Raw genomic sequence first — 330 nt, 5'->3', positions numbered from 1 at the left:
GAGGGTGGGGGGCATGGTAAACACGACAGCATCCAGATCCCATTAGAAGCTCTTTAACTCCTACACCCTAATACTTTAAAAGAACTTTGAGCAAGCAGGGAGGGTCCCACCCCCCCATCCCCATCCAAAGGTATATAATCACCTTTGACACCCACTTCCACAGGGACTGAACCTGAAAGACGCCCCATTTGGGCCGTCCCAAAGTACACCTGCGTTTAAAATTGACATGTTTTTGTGTTTTCTTCTACTATAGATATAAATTTTAACGTAGCAGGAATCCTGAAAAAATTCAGGATATGAAAAAAGTGTAAAAATAAAATAAAATCTTAT

This window comes from Oryzias melastigma, linkage group LG7 (assembly GCF_002922805.2).
Source record: "Oryzias melastigma strain HK-1 linkage group LG7, ASM292280v2, whole genome shotgun sequence".
NCBI classification, from domain to species: domain Eukaryota; kingdom Metazoa; phylum Chordata; class Actinopteri; order Beloniformes; family Adrianichthyidae; genus Oryzias; species Oryzias melastigma.
Note: the sequence above shows the minus strand (reverse complement) of the source record.